This window comes from Acinonyx jubatus, chromosome D2 (genome assembly GCF_027475565.1).
Source record: "Acinonyx jubatus isolate Ajub_Pintada_27869175 chromosome D2, VMU_Ajub_asm_v1.0, whole genome shotgun sequence".
NCBI classification, from domain to species: Eukaryota; Metazoa; Chordata; class Mammalia; order Carnivora; family Felidae; genus Acinonyx; species Acinonyx jubatus.
The window spans coordinates 48,169,473-48,185,833 of record NC_069393.1 but is presented as its reverse complement, the minus strand read 5'-3'; the positions used below and the strand labels follow the sequence as shown (position 1 = coordinate 48,185,833).

Here is a 16,361-nt window from a genome sequence, read left to right as displayed (position 1 = left end):
TCTAATGGGCTATATGGCCATATTTTATCATGGCTTTAATTTGCATTTCACTAATGGCTAATGATTATCTTTTCATGAACTTACTTGTCATCCCCATATCCCTTTGTAAGTATCTGAATAAGTGTTTTTCCCATTTTTAAAAATTGGGTTGTTTCCTTCCTGTTGAGATCTGACAGTTCCTTATATTTTCTAAATACAGGTCCAGATGAGTGATTTACAAAATTTTCTTCCAGAGGCCCCTGGGTGGATCAGTTGGTTAAGCAACCGACTCTTGATTTCAGCTCAGGTCTTGATTTCAGGGTTGTGAGTTCAAGCCCCATGTTGGGCTCTGTGCTGGGCATGAAGCCTAATTAAAAAAAAAAAAAATTATTCCAGTTTATAGTTCATCTTCTCTTAATATTGTATGGGGTGCCTGAGTGGCTGTTGGTTAAGTGTCCAACTCTTGATTTCAGCTCAGGTTATGAACTCATGATTTGTGGGTTTGAGTCCCACATTGGGCTCTGCGCTGACAGTGTGGAGCCTGATGGGGATTTTCTGTCACCCTCTCTCTCTGCTCCTCCCCCACAGTATTGCAGAGCAGAAAAGTTGTTTTTTTTTTTTTAATGTTTATTTATTTTTGAAAGAGAGAGAGACATAGTGCGACTGGGGAAGGGGCAGAGAGAGGGAGACACAGAATCCAAAGCAGGCTCCACATGGGGCTCGAACCCACAAACCGCGAGATCATGACCTAAGCAGAAGTAGTTGTTTAACCGACTGAGCCACCCAGGCGCCCCCAGAGCAAAAAAATTTTTAATTTTGATGAAGTCAAGTCTGTCAACTTTTTCTTTTATGGATCTTGCTTTTGGTATTATATCTGCATAACACTAGGTCTTGATTTTTTCACCTATATTTTCTTTTACAAGTTTTATACCTTTACATTTTACATTTAAGTTTCATTCTGAGTTTTTTGTTTTTGTTTTTAATGAGGTGTGAGATTTAGTTCAAGGTTCTTTCTGTTTTTTTTTTTTAATTAAAAACCACTTTTTTAAATTTTAAGTAAACTGTACCCTACACGTGGGGCTCAAACTCAGGACCCCAAGATCAAAAGTCGCTTGCTCTACTGACTGAGTCAGCTGGGCACCCCATCTTTTTTTTTTCTTTATAGATATGGGTATGCAGAAAAATGGCTATACAATCATTCTAGCACCATTGTTGAAAAGACTACTTTCTCTACTGAATTGCCTTTGCTCCATTGTAAGAAATCAAATGGCCCCGTCTGTGTGGGTCTAGATCTGGACTCTTTTCTCTGTTCTGCTGATTTATAGGAGCCACCCCCCCCCCTTTAAATGTTAATTTGTTTGTTTATGTATTTAGAGACTGCACATGAGCAGGGGGAGGGACAGAAAGAGAGGAGAGAGAGAATCCTGAACAGGACCCATGCTATCAGGCTATCAGTGGGGAGCCCAACTCAGACTGATCCCAAGGTTTGCGAGATCATGACCTGAGCCGAAATCAAGAGTCAGATGCTTGGCTGACTGAGCCACCCAGGCTCTCCTCATATACATTTTAGAACAGTTTATATTTTATAAAAAATATTGCTGGGATTTTGATAGGAAATATGTTAAACCTATATATCATTTTGGGAGAGAATTGACATCTGTCTTTGCTATGTTGAGTCTTCCAATCTCTGAGCATAGTACGTCTGTTCATTTACTTAGATCTTAGAATTCTTTCATAAGTTTTTTGTAGTTTTTAGCATACCAGTCCTCCATATGTTTTGTTATGTTTGTTAAATACCTAAGTAATTTTGATTTTGCTGAGCTATCATAAATGGTATTGTTATTTAAAACAATTTTTGTTAATTTGAGAGAGAGAGTGTGAGCAGGGGAGAGGGGTAGAGGAACAGAGAGAGAGAATCCTAAGCAGAGCATGGAGCCCTATGGGGGGTTCGGTCTCACCACCCTGGGATCATGGCTGGAGCTGAAATTGAGAGTCGGCTGCTCAACTGACTGAGCCACCCAGGTGTCCCAATAGTATTATATTTTTTAATTAGATTTCCACATATTTTATTGCTAGTATAAAAAATACAATTCATTTTTTTAAATGCACTGCATTCTTTAAAAAAAAATTAGTGTTTATTCGTTTTTGAGAGACAGAGTGCAAGCAGGGGAGGGGCAGAGAGAGGGAGACACAAAATCTAAAGCAGGCTCCAGGCTCTGGGGTGTCAGCACAGGGTCCAACACTGGGCTCGAACCTGCGCGCTGTGAAACCATGACCTGAGCCGAAGTCAGACACTCAACTGAATGAGCCACCCAGCTGCCCCCGAGATAGCTAGTTTTATAGGAAAACTCCACTGACTGAAGTCTAAGCTTATACAATGAGCAGCTGTTATTACAGAAGTGGAAGCTGTGTAACAGATTTGTACCATGAACTTGTGAAATCAGTATTTTTTAAAAATTGCCTTTTTAATATTTTGTAATGCCTCAAAATGTCTCTTGCATTTTGAGCTTATTTCAATTTATATTGTAGTAGTGTAACTCAGCAATTATATATGCATATTAAAATGATTTGTGAAATAAAACTTTTATGCCATGATGCTCTAAACACAGTCAAGAGACATGCTTTTGAAAAATTCAATTATAGCTATTAGAATCATAATTTTTTAAGATTTTGATTTTTTTCATTCTAATATATATATATATTTTAAGTTTTATTTTTATTTAAGTAATCTCTATACCCAACGAGGGGCTTAAACTCATGACTCCAAGATCAAGAGTCGCATGCCCTTCCAGCTGAGACAGCCAGGTGCCCCCTAATCTTTTCTTCTAAGGTAAGTTAAGGTTTTATAACATTAAATTTGAAAATTGAAACATAATATTCATACTGTAGGGTTTTGGTCTTTGTGATTATAGGAAATTGTGAAGCCTCAATTTAAAACTTTCTTTTTACTGTTAGTTTATTTTAGGTGTGTTTTGCTGAGTGAAACACTTAACTTAAAATTTCTATTACCAAATTAAAATAAATTATTTTTTCACAGAAAGGTTCATAGGACTCAGGATATAGTCGTACTTGTGGCTAAGATATATTTACATTATGAGGGCGCAAAACAGAATCAGCAAAAGTTCATGGGGTGATGTCTGGAAGAAACCAGGCCTGAGCTTCCCAGAGTCCTCTTAGTGGAGTCACACAGGATGCTCTGAATTCTCCCAGCAACAAGTTGTGTGAAGTGTTATGAGGGAAGCTCACCAGAGCTAGGAATTCGGGATCTTTCTCAGAAGTCAATCACGGAGGCACAAAGTACCAGTGTTACTCGGGGCAGTCACTGAAATCCCAGACGTCCAGAAGGAAAGCAGGTGTTCAGCATACACGTTTGTTTAGGTGCAGTGAGCTACTCTTACCATTTAGGGAAAGTTTTTTATAAGTGTAGGCAGCCATTTACCAGGCATGTTCTCAGATACCAGCCAAGGGCTGGCCTTGCAAGCAGGCCTTGATAAAGTTAGCAGGCTCAGGCCTGCTGTGTTAACTCTTTGGCATGAAATATAAATGGCATAAACAAACCAGTTAAACAACAGCAATTGTTGGAATGGCTTTAAAAAAGACTCGGTATCTACAAGAAAATCTGTATAGGTAGTTTTAGATAAAGGGATAGGAAAAGATATAACATGGAACAGTAAACAAAAATCTGAAGTGACTGTATTAATATCAGACAAAGTAGACTTCTGAACAATGAAAATTACCAGGGATAAAGAGAAACAGTATATAATGAAAAAAGAACTGAATAGCCAAAACTATTTTAAGTGAGCTCTATGCCCAGCGTGGGGCTCAAACTGATGACCTGGAGATCAAGGGTCACACACCCCACCAACTGAGCCAGCCAGGGGCCTCGCCAAAACTTTTGTTTTTAATGTTTATTTATTTGTTTTGAGAGAGAGAGAGAGGATGAGCAGGGGAAAGGCAGGGAGAATCCCAAGCAGGCTCTGTGCTGTCAGTGCAGAGCCAGACCTGGAGCTCAATCTCAGGAATTATGAGATATGACCTCAATTGAGATTAAGTCAGATGCTTAACCGACTGAGCAACCCAGGCACCCCCTTGCCAAAACTGTTTTGAAAAAGAAGAATAAAGTTGGAGGAATCATACTACCTAATTTTAAGGCTTCCTATAAAGCTATAAGAATTAAGATAGCACGGTATTAGTGAAGGGATAGATTAGTGGAACAAAATAGAGTCCAGAAATTGATACAAATATGGCCAACTGATTTTTGACAAAGTTTCAGAAATTCAGTGGAAAATGGATAGTCTTTAATAATTCAGTGAATTAATTCAGTGCATTAATTAATAATTAATTAATAATTAATAATTCAGTGCCGAATGATTGGATATCCATATATGGATAAAATAAACCCTAATTGAAACTTCGCGCCTTATATTTAACTCAGATCACAGATCCAAATATAAAACTATAAAATGATTTATAGTTTAACCTCTTTAGGGACCCTGTTGAAGTAACAGCAATTAAAATATATTCTATGAGTACCTCCCTTATGGTCTGTGTAATAGTAATATCACCGCTATTGTTTTATAAATGAGGAAACAGAAGCAAATGGAGTATCAGTAACTTAAGGGTACCCAACTCGTAGATGTGTTTTGTAGTAATGTTTTATGAGGGATTTGTGTGACAAGTGAAGATGGTGGAGAAACAGGTAGGAAGCAATGGCTTAGAAGGCTCTCAAGAAGAGAGTCTCTGGACATTGGAAACTTGTTGCTTTTCCTGCCGATTCTGTTAATAAATCGTACAACTGCGCATCTGTATGGTGTTACCTATTCTGTTCCTTGGCCTTACTGCCTCAAAGGAAACACCATGATCCATGGGCTGGAAAGGTGAAGCGGTTCACCCTCTGCTGGCCTGTGTCAGCTGTCCTGGGATTGGACCCAGCTAGACTGTCCAGTGCTCAGATGCACCCCCACCCCGACCCATGTCCTTGCCTTACCCCGTTTACCAAGTTCTATTTTGTATCTCTCCACACCGTTTTGAGTTTGTCCTTATAAATGTCATGCTCTTCTCAGCAAATACCTTGATACTTCTATATTTATTACAATACGACTAGAATTTAGTCACATTTTATCAGATTACTGGGGAATAGGAAAGTTTTCGGGTAATTGAATAGTTCAAATATCTTGCTAGTATTTCAGTAGTTTTTTTTTTTTTCTTAGTTTGGTTTTCAATTTGTTTTTAAATATTTTCTTTTCTTTTAAGTAATCTTTACACCCAACATGGGGCTCAGACTCACCACCCCAAGATTAAGAGTTGGACGCCCTACTGACTGAGCCAGCCAGGCACCCCTCATTTGTTTTTAAAACTTAATTTTTTTTTAATAGATAATCTACTTTTGTTTCTTGAATTATTGCATTGATAAAAATTTGTGGACAATATCAGCAATAGTGATAGTAAGTAGCCTTGATTGGTTACCAGATTTAATTGGAGTTCTTTTGGTGTTCCATCATTAGCTAAAATGTTGCAGGGGGCTATCAAAAACCTTTAGTTCTGTTACAAGATTGTATTCTCTCCATGCTCCTTTTCTAAAATCACCTTCAGAGTCTCATGGCATCTTATCTATATTCCAGTCACAAGATCCCTCTTTTGGTTATTACTTTTTTTAACGTTTGTTTATTTTGAGAGAGAGAGCGCGAACGAGCAGGGAAGGGGCAGAGAGAGAGGGAGAATCTGAAGCAGGCTCCAGGCTCTGAGCTGTCAGCGCAGAGCCCCATGTGGGGCTCGAACCCACGAACTGCGAGATCATGACCTGAGCTGAAGTCAGAGGCTTAACTGCCTAAGCCGCCCAGGCACCACCCCAGCCCTCTTTTGGTTATTAATAAAATCCAGGATGGGGCATTTGGGTGGCTCTGTCAGTGAAGTATCCAACTCTTGATCTTGGCTCAGGTCATGATTTCAGTTCATGAGCCTGCTTGGGATTCTGTCTCTCCCTCTCTCTGCCCCTTCCCTGCTTGTACTCTCTCTCTCTCAAAATAAATATATAAACTGAAAAAAAAATAAAGTAAAATCCAGGGAGGTGATTTACCATCTCAGTCACTCCTCTGAGACTTTCTGCCTCCTGACATGATCATGATCTGTGGCAAGGAGACAGGCGACTTGTCTTTCCAAGGCTGCTGTACAAATTGCCATAACCCTGGTGGCTTAAGATGAAAATTCTCTCACAGGTCTAGAGGCCAGAAGTCTGACATCAAGCTGTTGGCAGAATTGGCTCCTTCCGGAAGTTCTGAAAAGGGGCCCATCCCAGTCCTCTGTCCTTCTGGTGGCTGCTGGCAATCCTTGGTATTCCTCAGCTCGTGACTGCCCTACAGTCTCTGCCACCATCTTCACATGGCCTTTTCTCCCTGTCTCTCTGTGTGTATGTCTTCTGTGTGTCTCTGGATGTCTGTAAGCTCTTCTGTATGTCATAAGCTCTCTGTGTGTCTTCTCCTTTCCTGTGTCTTATAAGGACACCTGTCGTTGGATTTAGGGCCCATCTTAAGCCAGGATGATCTCATCTTGAGATCCTTTAATTATGCCTACAAAAACCCTTATTCCAAATGAGGTCACCTTCACAGGTTCCAGGGATTAGTTAGGACTTGGGCATATCTTCTTGGGAGGCCGCTATTTAACTCATTATACTACCAATGTGTTTACTAAATATAATAACTTGCCCAAGCCCCGGTTTTGGCCAGGAATGGTGCCAGGCCTTTCTAGCTTTCTGGAGCTAGAAAGATGACTAAGGAATACCTTTTTAAATATCACAGAGTATAATTCCAAGAAAAGATATAAAAACCCTCAGGCCCTTATAATGAGATGTAAGTATAATGAAGAGATAAATACAAATCCTGTGGAAACACAAATTAGGAAACTCACAAAGGTACTCCTTAAAAAGATCGCGTCTGCCTAAAACTGCCCTATCTGATATGAAGCCACATGTAGCTGTTGAGCACTTGAAATGTGACTACTGTGACGAAAGAATGGAACTTTTCCTTTTCCTTTCTTTCTTCTTTTTTTTATCTTTTTAAGTAATGTCCATCCTGGGTGTGTCACTCCCCAATGCAAGGCTTGAACTCACAAGCCTGAGACCAAAACCTTAGCTGAGGTCAAAAGTCAGACGCTTAACTGACTGAGCCGCCCTGGTGCCCCTCCTTTCAATTTTAATGTAAGTTTAAACACAGATATTTGATTCAGTTACTGGAAAGCTTTTAAGTGGGCCTGGAATAACTTGGTATATAAATATTTTTTCAATAGTAAATTTTATGAAATCTAAATATAGATCAAGCATTTCTTTTTTTTTTTAAGTTTATTTATTTTGAGAGAGAGAGCAGGGGAGAGGCACAGAGAGAGGGAGAGAGAGAGAGAATCCTAAGCAGGCCTCACACCAGCAGCACTGAGCTCGAAGTGGGGCTTGAACCCACGAATTGTGAGATCATGACCTCAGCCAAAACCAAGAGTGGAACCCTTAATCAATGTGCCACCCAGGTGCCCCTCAAGTATTTCTTGTATGTATGTATGTATGTATGTATGTATGTATGTATGTATGTATTTTGCCCCTGAAGTCTTTCTGATGAAAATTTAGCATCTGAATTCAGATGCTCTTAAGTGTCATATACACAGCAGATATTGAAGACCCAGAACCAAAAAAAAAGCTTCATTGTATTGTGTCCATTTCCTCATCTATGATACCTGCTTGACAACACCTTCCCTGTGATGATCCTACCAGCAATCTATCTGGAGGAGAATTGTCAAATTTTCAATTTTACATCCTTTTATTATCGGAGCGTTTACGATGCCTACTAACGAATGGTAGGATGGAAGGGGAGTAGAGTACTAGAGAAGAATTCCTGGGTCACGGAGTAAAAACTGGACGAGTTCTCTGAGGAGCAGGACAGCAGTGTGCTAAGAACAAGGGACTACGGGGGCACTACGGGATCTACTTCTCAACCCCACCGTCTGATCTCTTCTTCCTACTTCACCTTCCTCCAGCCCCTCTGGCTTCCTTGCTGTCTCCAGATCACACCAGTCATGCTTACAATGATCTGATCGCAGATGCCAACACGCTTCACTCCCCTGCCTCCTTCAGAGTTCTACTCAAATGCGACTTCATCACATGGGCTTTCCTCTGAGTCCTTCGTAAAAGGCTCCGCCACTCACCACACATCAATCTTCATCCCTCTGCTTTATTTTGCGTCACTACCACACGGCATATTTATTGTTGATTTTCTGTCCATTAAAATGGAAGCTCTATGAGAGCAGAAACTTTGTCTTGTTTATTGCTTCATCCCCAGAAGCTACAGTGTTTGGATGTAAATGAGTGAATAGATTGGGCCAGGAGCAGAGTAACTGGGTTCCAATCCTTTCTCACCGTGATAACATGGACACGTCTGTCAATCATTCTTGCATTTCAGTTTTCTCATTCGCAAGTAAGGGATGATTACTTTTCTCTCGGCCTAGATGAGGATTAATGGAAGAAGGGGCGACTATTGTTTATAAGCATCTTCTACTGGGCATGCATTGCTGCAATTGATTAGCATACATTGTTTTTAAACCCCAGGTCAGCCTGATAAAATGGATATTAGTGTTCCCATTTTACAGATTAAGAAACTGAGACTCAAAGAGTTAATGGCTTGTGAAATCCAAAGTGAAGAAAGTATGTGAAATAAATATTAGAAGTATGACACTGCAATAAAAAATGTGAAGTATCTTGGTAATTTTTATATTGGGTATATATTGGAATAATATTTTGAATATTTAAAAAATAAAATCTGTTATTAAAGTTAATTTCACCTGTTTCTTTTTTTAAAATGGGTTTTATTTATTTAAGTAATCTCTACTCCCCACATGGGGCTCGAGCTCATGACCCCGAGATCAAGAGTCTCACGTTCCTCTGACTGAGCCAGCTAGGTGCCCCAAATTTCAACTGTTTATTGTTACATTTTTAACATGGCCCCTACAAAATTTAAAATTACATATATGGTTCACATTATATTTCTATTGGATAGCACTGCCAGGTCATTTTAGACCATTTCACCATTTTAGGTGAAAGGGAATCAGATCAGGGAAGAAAAAAATATTTCACAGAAGAGAAAAAGGTATTCTTGATTATGATAATTAGTTTACTGAATAAATGTATAGATTTAGTTTTACCCTGATGTCCTATTCTTTTTTTTTTTTAATTTTTTTTTTTTAATGTTTATCTTTGAGAGAGAAGGAGAGATAGAGCATGAGCCGGGGAGGGGTAGAGAGAGAGGGAGACACAGAATCCGAAGCAGGCTCCAGGCTCTGAGCTGTCAGCATGGAGCCCGATGCAGGGCTCAAACTCATGAACCACAAGATCATGACCTGAACTGAAGTCGGTTGCTCAACCAACTGAGCCACCCAGGTGCCCCGCCAATGTCCTATTCTTGTTAGATCCCCCTCCCTCACCTTTAAAAAATAACCAAGAGTGTGAAAGGGTAAGAAGGAAGAATATTTACATACAGTCTCATTGGTAATCTCCACCTTCGGGCATGGAGAACAATCAGAACCTGATCATGTCTGAGACTTTGTCATTTCTAGATGTCCCTCACCCAGTGGTGTCCCCCTTCCCTACTTGTCCAGCTTAATGTTGATTCTCAATCATTATTAGTCCCTCCATTCTTGCTTTACCATTTGGTCAAACCCCGTACCTGGCTAACTTTGCCTATCATGTACCTCCACTCATGTAGCTGGACCTGGGTGATCATTCTGTCATTCAGATCACTTCAGATTCAGAAACAACTAATCTTCCTGATTTCTTCATGTGTTCAGCAACCGTACCATGTGACTATAGTCTAGTTTATCTTCCATCCTTCCAGGGGTGCCTGGGGGCTCAGTCAGCTAAATGTCTGACTCTTGATTTTGGCTCAAGTCATGATCTCACAGTTTGTGGGATCGAGCCCCATTTGGGACTCTGCACTGACAGCACTGAGCCTGCTTGGGATTCTCTCTCTCCCTCTCTCTGTGCTCCTCCCTGCTCACACTGCCCCACTCTCTCTAAAGAAATAAATAAATATTTAAAAAGATCTTCCATTCTTCCAGATGCTTTAACTTATACTTATCTCATATATCAGTTATTTCAACATCCAGTACGTTCTCCTGTCCTGTCAGTAAGGAAACCATCCTCTCTGGTCTGAAAGGGACAGTCTCAGTCTGCTCCTATCATCTAGGCCTAGTGACTAATAGCAGTCATATTCATTCTCAAAAGCGTTCATATTTAGATGATAAGTTCAAAATCATCCTACTCTCAGCAGGTAACCAAACCTTTAGAGTTTCCCCATAATGATGACAATTCCATCTGCCCAATTACTCAGGCCCAAAAAGGTCAAAGTCATTTTTGACTCCTCTCTTTCTCTCACATCATACACTGTCAGAAAATCCTATCAGCTGTACCCTAAAATACATATTTCACTCCACTTCTCTCTGTACTGATTCCAGCAACCATCATCATTTTGTACATGAATTATTGTAATGGCCTCCCAATTGGCCTTCCTGCCCCTGAACTTCATGTTTTTCAGTCATATTCAGGACGAGGCATTTGGAGAGTGCCTGAAATGTACAGATTCTCAATAGATGCAAGTTAAAGATGACTAGGGACCATAGCCTCCCATTTTAAACATTTGCTTCAATATATACTAGAGGACCTTATCTCAAATAATAGAAAACATGGGCTTCTGTGCTGTGTCAGGCAGTAATATCCATGTTTACCAGTCAGCTGTCCAGCCAAAACATATGGTCCCTTAGAAGACCTCTAAAAGCAGAGGGCAGGGAACATGTGGTCTCTTATCCTGTGACTGGGAAAAGTAATTCCTTCCTCTCTCCTCCCGCATCCCTTTTGCCCGCAGTGACATGTCAGTATTTCTCTCCACCAAGTTCAAAAGCAGAATTTACTGGGCGCCTGGGTGGTTCAGTTGGTTAAGTGTCCAACTTTGACTCAGGTCATGATCTTGAAATTTGTGAGGTCCAGCCCTGCATTGGGCTCTCTGCTGTCAGCTGGAGCCTGCTTCTGATCCTCTGTCTCCCTCTCTCTCTGCTCCTACCCCAATTGCTCCCTCTCTCAAAAATAAACATTAAAAAAAAAAAAAAGTAGCATTCCCTGATTCCATTTCTCACAAAATGCAACCCTCACACTGGAAGAGGGAAAAAATTTAGGAAAACTCCCCAAGCCTGGAACTTGAACTTGCATAAAATATACATTCAACCATAAAAATGTATCTGGGCCATTTTTTAAACTATAAAGAATAAAACCAAAATTCAATGGAAGAGTTGAAAAATGAAAGAGAAATGCAGCAAAACATCTAGAAGAGAAACATGGATGGGCGTAAAGGATTTCACACACATACACACACACACACACACACACACACACACACACACACACACAGCCCTGATTGCATTCTACAGAGGACACCCTCACACTGTCATCTTCCTTCTGGGTGATTTGTCACCTTCACTGATCCTGCCCCCATATTCACATCTTTGTATAGTCCCCTCCCACATCGAGTGAGGGTTGCCTATGTGATCAACAGGATGCAGACGAAGTGGCATGTCACTTCTGAGGCAAGGTTCTAAAGGACACTGTGGCTTCCACCTCTCTCTTGGATTGGTTGCCCTGAGGGAAGCCAGTCGCCACGTTGAGAGGCTCACCTGGCAAGGAATTGAGGCGCCTGCCAATAGCCATGTGAGTGTGTCTGCCTGGGAGCAGATGCTTCAGGCCTGGCCAAGCCTTCAGGGCCTGAGGCCTGGCTGAGAGTTGCTGTGCCACCTCAAGAGAGAACCTGAGCCAGAAGTGCACACATGAGCTGCTCCTGACGCTCAGAAATGGTGCGAGATAGTAAACATTTGTTGTTCGAAGCCACCAAATTGTGGGTTATTTGCTAGGCAACACTAAATAATAAACTGCCTGCAAACGTGTGACTCTGTAGCAATTTCCGAAGAACTGAATTGGGAAGGGACACTGGTCCCACTATTTTCATTTATGCACAAGCAGTTTGCTGGATACCCTGTGAAATTCTGGACATCCACATATTGAGCAGACAGAAGTCTAACACAGTTACTTAGATAAAAACAAACCCAGAAAAACAGCATCACTTCCTTGGGACATTTTCATCCCGTTTATCACTTCCCTCATTTATGTGGATGCGTTCCCCTTCCGCAAGTTCCTCTGGCTGTAAATCTAGAGCCTCTTAAATGGTGACAGTGTCGAAATTTCCCTGGCAGCTCTTTCTTTTCTTTTTTTAAATGTTTATTTATTTTGAGAGAGAGAGAGAGAGAGAGTGAGCGGGAGAAGGGCAGGGAGGCAGGGAGACAGGGAGACAGAGGATCCGAAGCAGGCTCTGCATTGACAGCAGGGAGCCCAATGCAGGGCTCGGACCCACAAACCACAAGATTGTGACCTGAGTCGAAGTCAGACACTAACTCACTGAGCCACCCAGGTGCCCCCCTGGCCAGCTCTTTCTTCTGTAACTCTATGTTCAACTTGAATTTCATTCCAGCATTATAACTTTTGCTGTCTTTGCTGCAATTTCATCCTTGTTGTCCAATTCCCTCTTAATTATTATTATTTTTTTAATGCCACGGGTTTGTGTAATAGTCCGACCCATTTTTGACCTTTGACTGATGACTGTAAGGGTAGGGCTAACCGGTAGCCTTAAGAGATAACATCTTTGTTTTAACACCATAGGTTAAGAGGTAACAGCCTTATCCTATCAATCAAGGGATGGATTAGCGCTTGATTGGATTGGGGCAAGGGCCTGTTTGAACTGTTTCCACCTGGGAACTATTCCTTTGTTCTGTTCCCAGGTGATAATAAGACGAAGTGGTCGGCTATAAAAATTCTGTACTCTGGCTGTTCGAGACCGCACTCTGGTCAAGAGTGTCGGTCCCGATTGATTGGTTTGCCTTGCTTCTCATTGCAATAAACTTTGTTGTGACTGTCACCGGTGCCCGTAGCATTCTGTTTCAGGAGTCGTGTGGATGCAACAATGACAGCTTTCAAGCTCCACCAGTCTTCCTTCTCCTCCTGCCCTACGTCTGGGCAAGCTGATGTGAAAGCCCAGGTAATCCCCCTCTTTGACTCTGGAGGGAATTTCAAGTCACACAAGCCCATGAGCCCACATGTCAGTCCCACCCCTTAAGCCCAATAAAACCCTTAAGCCAGTCTTTTCAGGGCTCTCTTAAGCCGTTTTGGGACTTGCATGGAAACTATCCCTGTTCGCTCCAGAAAGCCTCATTAGATGAATGATAAACCCTCTTTGTGCATGTGGGGTGCCATCGCTTTTGACACCCAAACCCAATTTTGAATGGGAAGTCCATCTCCTTTCTTCTGGGTAATGTCAAAGATAAACCCAGCTGGGGTGCCTGGGTGGCTCAGTCGCTTAAGTGTCTGACTTCTGCTCAGGTCATGATCTCACGGTTCATGAGTTCGAGCCCTGCAACGGGCTCTGTGACGACGGCTCGGAGCCAGGAGCCTGCTACAGATTCTGTGTCTCCCTCTCTCTCTCTCTCTGCCCCTAACCCACTCGTGCTCTGTCTCTCTCAAAAATAAAATAAAAAAAACATTAAAAAAAAAAAGATAAATACAGCCAGACATTAGTTAAGGTAGTGAAAATAGACTTTATCCAGTAGTTACTGACAGTAGAGGAAAGGGTTGAGCTCTATTCTAATTTGTGCAGAAGTGATAGGATTTTTTTAAAGTTTATTTATTTTGAGAGAGAGAGGGAGAGAGTTGGGAGTGGCAGAGAGGGAGGAAAGAGAACATCCCAAGCAGACTCTGAGCAGCGCCCTATGTGGGGCTCAATCTCATGAACCGTGAGATCACGACCTAAGCCAAAATCAAGAGTTGAATGAATGCTTAACCGACAGAGCCACCTACGTGCCAGGAGGTAATAGAATATTTTAAAAGGAGAATGTGGTGGGGGAAAGCAGAGGCTCAAGTAGAGTCAGAGAAGTGAAATATTAAAAAGTATAAATGCGATTAGGTCAGCTGCATCTGTAATTATTTAATTTAGAATTCTATCCTCGCACAGAGACTGGGAGACAGAGGCCCTATCCTTCCTGATGAATACACTTCAAGGAAATGGCTTTCAGGTTCTTGAAGAGACACTTCTGAGTTGGTGGTACATGTACATCTCAAAGGGACAGAGGAAGAATTCCTAATTAGTAAATGCTCTAAGAAAAGGAAGTTAGGGGCCTATTGCTATTGGCTGGCACAAACAGCAAATTCTGGCAGAGTTGAGTTTTTTGGCCCAACATTTTAACGGTGTGTGTGTGTGTGTGTGTGTGTGTGTGTGTGTGTGTGTGTGACTGGCAGGCAGGGTAGGGAGGTGGGCATGGGAGTGGCTGGGGTCATCCCAGGGACACAGCCTGATGCTGGTAGATGCCATACTAGAGTTTTTCTCCCAGCAGAGGTCTGGATGGAATTATTATGTGCTGAGAGTTCTGCAATTCTCAGTAACCAAAACAGTTTACCAATGGGAGACAACGAGCCCACACAACTCCAACTGTTGCTCTCTCAGTGTGAACTGAGTAACAGATTTACAGTGACGGATCACGGGCAGACTTTGAAAGAAGGGATGTGACTTGTCACTGATCATGATGTGCAGCCATTATTAGTGATTTGTAGACTGAAGACCTAGCAGCTGAGATTCTACTTCATGCGATTCCTCAGTTAATATAAAGTGGTAGCTGAAATTGGAATCATATTGTTGTGGGGCCAGTGTTATTTAACTAAACCATAGTGACTGAAATTCACACATACCTGAACTGTGCAAAAGACTGCCTGTTAAGGATATTGCTGTCACATACGGGAATTTAAGTTCTGCAAATTTAAAATAATGTGAATAAATACTTCAAAGTTATATGTTATATACAAAGTTTAAAATAATGAAATTCTCTTAATATTTAAAAAAAATTGTTGGGAGTCATAGATTTTTAAAACTCTTGAGCAGCAAATTGAGGTCAATATTTGTTATACTACTATACAAAATCCCCTTTACCTTAAACACACAAAATTTAACTCTATCACGTCAAGTCTCCTGTAAATGTTGCGTATGTGTTTTGAAACATTCATTTTGTGATCTGCAGACTTGTGTCGCTACTTTAATATTCAGTGTTGTTAAAATTAAAAATCTTTCTTTTTTTAACCAACTAATATTTACTTAGGAGTAGTATTCGAGCTTGTGCTGTAAAACATGCCTGAAAATTGATAGCTTTGGAATAAAATTTTGATTAAAAAATTTTTGTTTAAATCTTTATTTTTGAGAGAGAGAGAGGGAGAGAGAGTTCGAGCAGGGGAGGAACAAAGAGAGAGGGAGACACAGAATCTAAAGCAGGCTCCGGGCTCTGAGCTGTCAGCACAGAGCCTCACACGGGGCTTGAACTCACGAATTGCGAGTTCATGACCAGAGACCAAGTCACAGCTTAACCCACTGAGCCACCCAGCTGCTCCAAATTTTGATTTTTAATAAAATTCAAGTTTGATGGATTATGCAGTTGAATTGGTAGCTGAATTCTGTTAAATGCTCAGAAAACATGAAGTAGAATTAAAACAAAATTTCTGTATCCTATTGGTAGATTTATGCTCTTTCAGAATGCACTCACTACACTTATTCCAATGGGAAAATTAGTACTCAATTATCTAGAGAGTAAATCTTATTTTCACTTACACATTCTAATACACCACCACTATGTACTATAATATGTGGGTTCCATTGTTTTGGGTTTTGTTGAATCCTGGTTTAAAAAAAATAGTTTCAAAAAAACTTAACAAAACTTTTATGAGACATTTTGGAACAGTTGGGGAAATTTGAATATGGACTTGATATTAAATGGTTTTTATGGAATTAGTGTTAAATAGTATAGGTGTGATAATGTTATTGTGATCCCGCAGGAATATGCCCTTAATCTTAGATGATACATGATGACATATTCAGGGCTGGTGTCATCATAAATGACTACACATCTAGATAAAGCAAACATGGCAAAATATTAACAGCTGTTGACTCTATCAGAGTTGTATTGTGTCCGCTCATTAAATTCTTTCGAATGTCCTATTTATTTGAAAGTATCAGTAAGAAAGAGCCGGGACATAAACTGACCAAGAAAATGTTTACCTCCCTTACTGAAAACATGCTAGAATAGTCACGTCCTTAAAATGCCATTTTTGTAAAATGTCAAGAAGATGGTGCACAGCCATCTAACGGAGATCAGGCTGTGTGTAATAGTCGTTTTCTTTCGGTTTGTATTTTTATTCATCTACAATTTTTGCGTATTGCAAGTAATTTTGAGAAGCTGGCACCATCGTATTTTATCATTACTACTACAACCAACACGCC

At 40.8% G+C, this 16,361-nt stretch overlaps 1 protein-coding gene across 1 annotated transcript in view; it reads right to left on the bottom strand.

Annotated features, from left to right (window-relative positions):
- The window catches only part of ZNF239 (zinc finger protein 239), a 129,244-nt gene that overhangs the window by 17,815 nt on the left and 95,068 nt on the right, over window positions 1-16,361 (bottom strand). The window lies entirely within an intron of this gene.